This window comes from Hevea brasiliensis, chromosome 2 (assembly GCF_030052815.1).
Source record: "Hevea brasiliensis isolate MT/VB/25A 57/8 chromosome 2, ASM3005281v1, whole genome shotgun sequence".
Lineage (NCBI taxonomy): Eukaryota > Viridiplantae > Streptophyta > Magnoliopsida > Malpighiales > Euphorbiaceae > Hevea > Hevea brasiliensis.
Window position 1 is genome coordinate 17,324,222 of NC_079494.1, and position 5,551 is coordinate 17,329,772.

Genomic DNA, 5,551 nt, shown 5'->3' on the forward strand with positions numbered 1-5,551 from the left:
CAAATACATATTGAAGTGCTTTTTACAGGTTTTCTGAAGAACTGTTTTATCCAAAATACAGATGGCACTCTGCCAAAATTTTTACAGAAACTCCAATTAAGTCAAATGTGTCAGTTTTATCACTTCAGTTCAAAAAGGTTTTTAACACCTGTAAATAGTGCTCACCACTGTAAAAGATATAAGAAAAGTTTTGAAAATCCCTTGTAGTGTATTTAATGGGTTATCAGTAGACGGAGTTGGTAATTCATTAGGTATACTACGGGATCATGTTATGCCTTACAGAGGGGTAGGGTGTGACAGAACCACCCCCGATTTCAAGATGCCGTTCAAGAGATATATGGAGATCAGGAGGGTGGCTCTCGTCAACTATGGGAAAGACTATGGGAAGCTCGGTGTCTTTGTCGATGTCATCGACCAAAACTGAGCTACGATCGGGACCCCCGAGATAGTGAGGAGCCAAATGAACTTCAAGAGGTGGTCACCGATATTAAGATTGAAATTAGTGGTCCTCTTGTCAGAGATCGGTCTGCAAACCATACCGATTAGCCGATCCGATATTGACGTGGTAGTCAGTTTCGACCTTGATTGGTCAATTAGTCTAGTTCCCTCACCGTCATCAGACGATGCCCTCATAAACCTCTGATCACTGGAATTGCTCATTTTCAGGAGATGAACAAAGAAAACATTCAAAAAAAGATTAAGATGGTTCTCGAGAGAAGAATTCTTACCGAAAAAGCCAAGAATGGGAAAATAAAACATTGAAAATTCATCAGAGAAGGAAACTTGTGAGTATGCGAAGGACAAAATTCATCAGCATATATATAGGGCCTTGGCATTTACTGCATGCAGAACTCAAAGCATTTCATCGGTAATTGAAGAATTAATTACTTTAAGAGGTGAAGAAGGGATCAGAAATTAAGATCAGGAAGAAAAGGGATTAAATGCAGAGAGAGCTAAATTGAGAGATCGGAATAAGAGGCCTCAAGTCTACCAATCATAAAAGAGATCAACCAAACTAAGAAATGACCTATAGGGATCAGAAGGCTTGGAGGATCAAAATCACTTTCAAGTTTGTAAGATTAACTCCTCACCATCAGATCTCAAACGGTTAAAGTAGCCCAGTACATCTCAATTTACACTATTGATCACACTTGTAAGGACAGATTTGAGATCTTTAGATTAAAAGTAAATAACTAATTCAGCACCTTTGGCTTCCAGCCCTTGGATATATTATGTAAGGTGGAATTTCTGATCGTTGGATTAAAGAATGAAAGGACAGAGATTCTGAACCAAATCCTAACCCTCAATCTTGATTTTCTTTAATTCTAAGATGTCAGATCACATCCTTTTAAATTTGAGCCCTCCATCTCCTCCTGCTAGAATCCTGACCCTCTATTTTGAGTATCCATCTGCTATAAATACCTGCATGCAATGCTATGGAGGTAGCAGTGATTATTAAGGAAAAACCTTGGAATTTTGCTGTAGCTTTATTTTCAATCAGAAACTCTCAAGGTTCTGAGAGACTTTAGAAACAAGTTCTTCTAAAGGTCCTACTGCAGAGCTATAGGCCTTGCAATCCATACCCTGGACAATCTCACACGGTTTTGGAAACTCAATCACCGTCTATTAAGAAGATCTCACTTCAATCGTTTATAACTCCTCAAAATCACCTTACTATCTCAGTTTTAGTGGCGCCGGATACACAAATACATCGGTACTAGCTTACTCATTGTTTCAGTCTTTTTTACAGGTAAGTGCTCGACTTATCATTCTCAAATGTTCATGACATAAAGTCTTTGTTAGATTCTTTATCACAACAAATCTTCAGAATAAGTTTACGTCGAATTGGATTTATTTCACCTTTTGTGATGTCTACAAGTTTTGCCTTTTATTTTTATGTTGTCCTTAATTTCTTTATGTTATTTCATGTAAAAAAGAGATAATTCAGGATACCAACATTCTATAAGTACCATAAGGAGTACGGATGGTAGAAAATAATGTGGAGATTCTCGATCAGGGTAAAAATGATTAGGAATAGTACAGACGAATTAGGGGGGGGGGGGGGTTAGCTATTCAATCTAGCTCTAAAAATAGGAATGAGATCGGGATTCGGGATTAAGCTCGGACGGGAACCTCCAAAATAAGATGTCTAGAAGACTTCAAATGAGGAGTTGAAATATGCTAAGGAAAGTTCAGTAAATAAATCATGAGCTCGAAAATTAAAAGTCTGGGATAATATGAAGAGCGAGAGGTGATGTGAGCAATGCTTTCATATCTAATAGGGTCAAACGAGTTTGGTCTCACGACCGAGACTTTTTTAAAATTCATTTTTGACGAATTAGAAGAGATCGGGAGAGTCCTTACCCGAATCCTCTTAGCAAAAATTCTAATATACACATCTTAAGAGATCGGGGGAGAGTCCTTACTCGAATTCTCTTAGCAAAATTCTAATAAAAAATATCTTAAGAGATCGAGAGAGAGTCCTTACCCGAATCCTCTTTGTAAAAATTCTAATATATACACATCTTAAGAGATCAGGAGAGAATCCTTACCCGAATTCTCTTAGCAAAATTCTAATAAAAAACATCTTAAGAGATTGGGAGACAGTCCTTACCCGAATCCTCCTAGCAAAAATTCCAATATACACATCTTAAGAGATCGGGAGAGAGTCCTTACTTGAATTCTCTTAGCTAAAACTCTATTAAAACATCTTAAGAGATCGGGAGAGAGTCCTTACCTGAATTCTCTTAGCTAAAACTCTAATAAAACATCTTAAGAGATCGAGAGAGAGTCCTTACCCGAATTCTCTTAGCTAAAACTCTAATATACACATTTTAAGAGATTGGGAGAGAGTTTTTATCCGAATTCTCTTAGCAAAAATTCTAATAAGAATATTTTAAGAGATTGGGAGAGAGTCATTTCTTGAAATCTTTTCAATCAAAATTTTAATATTTAAATACTGAGGTACATAACATGTGAGTCGAGGATCCTCCTCATTCATTACGAATCTTTAGGGACTCAAATAGCATCTCTTTAAAATTAGAATCCCAATTCAAAGCTGAAAAATTAGATAAAATATGTAACAAATCAAATAAACAAAACACCAATTCACTGTAGGGTCATCCCATGTACCCGTATTCTTGGGGAACCCAAAATGGTGAGATATTATACGCTCCTTTTGTCAATAATAACGATCGACATTATGACTCCAACCCCCCACAAATTATCAATCGTAAGTTATTAAGAGCACATCATTAAATATGCCAACACTCATTAAGAGACGAGGTGGGGTGCCTAATACCTTTCCCACCCGTGAACGGACTCTGAACTTAGAATCTCTGTTTCGGAAGTGGTTTTTATTTTCAGTAATGGTTTCCTTTAATTTCCCTTAAAATTAAAGTGGTGACTCCTCACTTTTTTCACTTCTGTGAGAATCGTCCAGCAACTGCAAAGTCCTTGCGAAAGTACCCACCTAGTCATGATCTAAGATACTAATTGATGAACTGAGAGCTGAAGATTAGTATTGAAAAATCAAGATTTTGAACTTAGGAAATCTGACTTAGAGATAGGTTGTTAACTTTTGTGGAGTTCAAAAATTAATTATAGATCTAAAAGGATTTTAATTAGGACTAATCACCAATAAAAGTAGGGTTTGGCTCTAATTAAAATATGCCTTAGATACCTTGAGAGAGGATCTAGGATATCTTAGGATTAATTTCCATCAAAGAAACAAACACTTAATGCATTGATAAAGCAAGATTAAAACTATAACAAAGTTAAAGTGTGAAATCTAAAATTCCAAAATTATTCACATAATTAGAATTCTCTTTAAGTTTCCAGATTCACTTTCTTTAATTCTCAATAGTTATTCGTCTTAGTTTAGAATTTTCCCTCTTATACCTTTCAGTAGTTTAAATAGTTAAGATTGCTGTGTAGTTTAATACTTATGCCTATAACTCCTCGTAAGAACAATACTCTACTCATTACTTTATTACTTGTTAGGGATCCATGCACTTGCGGTGGTTGTAAAACCAAGCAAACAGAGGCCAATGGGTCATCCAAAGTGCATTGAGCATCAATAGCAATTATGCAAAAATGCAACATATTTGTGTTCTAGATACATGCACCCTAATAAACAATGAAATGATGCATGTGGATGATCATGAGTTCAATATAAAAAATTTACATTTATTAAGGTTAGTGTTACTCACCTCTTGTAGCCTATCAACCATCTAACATGAACAATAGCTATCCTCGGATCCTTAGCTTCCCAAATCTCTCAAGTCTAGTCCGATAAATATTGAAACCTAAGGAGTTATTCGAAACTTTAAAACTCTATACACATATCAAACATCTTACTTTAGGCTATTTGGAATCATAAAAATCATGTTTTAAAGCCTTGAAACTAAAGGAGAAATAAGGCTGGCAGAACCAAGTTCAGCTACTAAAGTCTTGAACTTTGGCTGCTGAAACCTTGAACACTAGCTATCATTTTTTGGCAGTAGCTATTGCGGGTGTCAAAATCTTTGACTTCGACTATTGAAGTCTTGAGCCTTAAATGTCCCTTTAGTTTAGAAACGACTGTAGCTGCTGAAGTCTTGGACTTCGTCTGTCGAACCTGAAAATTTTCTAGATTTTCTCAAGAAACTCCATGCTTTGACTATCGAAATATTGGTTTTCAGTAGCTGAACCTGGGAATTTCCATAATTTCCAAGTTGAAAACCTGTAGAATCTCACTCCCAACAACACCAAAACCTAACATCAAGGCTTCAAAACATGATCCAATCATAAAACACCTTTCTAACACACAACAACAACTTAAAAACAAGTCTTAGAAGGCAAAAGCATCCTTAAAATTCATGAATCAAGCTTCTTCTTTTTTTTTGAGCTTAATTCAAGAAAAATATTAGAAATCACATACCAATTTTAACTCAATTAGCATGTAACCCTAGATCGATCAAAGAAACTGCTAGACCGAGCCTATAAACACCTAAAACTTTGAAAAAACAAAACAAAACATACATTTATAGTAAGATTCATCAAAACCCTAACTTTACCCAACTCAAAAACTTTTTAACTATTCATGAAATTAGAATTACCCCAGCCTAACTCTTACAATCATGTTTAAAAACCCATTAAGAGATGGAAAAGAAGCAAAGAATTACATCTTTTCCCCTTGAACTTGAATGTGAGAGAAAAGGTGAACAAACCTTCAATTTCACTCTTTATCTAGAAGTCTCCCAAAGGAAACCCAAGCTTTAAAACAACAAACCCTCAACAAACACCCTTTCTCACTCTTGTAAGAACAGAAAAATCGAAAAGAAAAAGAGAAAGGAGAAATTAACTTGTTTTTTGTGAAAGACAAACAAAGTGAGCTTTATATACCCTCATGATCGAAGGGACTTTTAGGTACCAAAAGTCATACTTCTGACGAACAAAACCCATTCTATACCAAAAAGGATTTAAGTTCTCACACTCACCTAAAAATATAAACTTAGATTCCCAACCTTCACATGCATGCCCTCACATACATACACATATTTATATATAC